This window comes from Pteropus alecto, unplaced genomic scaffold, assembly GCF_000325575.1.
Source record: "Pteropus alecto unplaced genomic scaffold, ASM32557v1 scaffold87, whole genome shotgun sequence".
In the NCBI taxonomy this organism is placed as follows: domain Eukaryota; kingdom Metazoa; phylum Chordata; class Mammalia; order Chiroptera; family Pteropodidae; genus Pteropus; species Pteropus alecto.
In genome coordinates this window covers 22,822,179-22,823,053 of record NW_006443225.1, presented here as the reverse complement: position 1 = coordinate 22,823,053, position 875 = coordinate 22,822,179, and the positions used below count along the sequence as shown (strand labels likewise).

The 875-nt window shown below is 40.3% G+C and overlaps 1 pseudogene; it reads left to right on the top strand.

Annotated features, from left to right (window-relative positions):
• The first annotated feature begins 514 nt into the window (after nt 1-514).
• Nucleotides 515-632, top strand: LOC112472678 (annotated as a pseudogene).
• Nucleotides 633-875: the final 243 nt, after the last annotated feature.

Below are 875 nucleotides of genomic sequence, written 5' to 3'. Positions count from 1 at the left end.
GCTTCCGTTCTCGGGCTGTTATAAATAATTTGGCTAAGAACATTTGCGTACGAATTTTTACGTGGGGTCCAATTTGTATGTCTTCGTTCCTTTTCAAAACACACCTGGTGGGGCGGGCTGAGTAACGCCCCACAAATACATCCCTTCGTTTCCATATGGGTTTTAGGGTCAGCTTGTCCATTTCTGCGAAAAAGGCCAGCTGGCGTTTTGACGAAGACCGGATACAAGTTGCATCCGTAGGACAACGGGAAGTGTTGACATTTTAACCATCCTAAGTCTTCCAATCCATCGGCGCAGGACGTCTCTCCATTTTTTCCAGTATTTTAAAATTCTTTCAATGCCGTTTTGTGGGTCTCAGTATTAAAGTCTTGAAGGGGTTTTTGTTGTTGTTGTTAAGTATCTTCCTAAGTATTTTATTCTTTTCGATGTTACGGTAAATAAAATTTTCTTAATTCTTTCTCAGATTGTTCCACAGACCAATTTTAACCAGCTTTATCTTCAACATCCATTGTCAGTCTACGGCCACGCCACCTTGAACAAGCTCAGACCCATCTGATCTGGAAGCTAAGCAGGGTCGGGCCTGGTGAGTACTTGGATGGGAGCCCACCTAGGAAGACCAGGTGCTATAGGCGTAGATAATAAAAAATAAGTAAATAAATAAGGGACCGGAAGCTGACAAGATCCTTGCAATCTGTGAGGTCAGCCAAGGGTTGCCTCACCTAAAAAAAATAAAATTAAATAAATAAAAAAATAAAATCCGTTGTTGCCGATTGTTTTTTCTTTCTCCATTTCTGCATCCATCTTTCCATCATACAGTTATCATTATTTTTGTGTCTTGCTTTAAAATCTAGAACCACTTTTATGTCTTAGTGCAA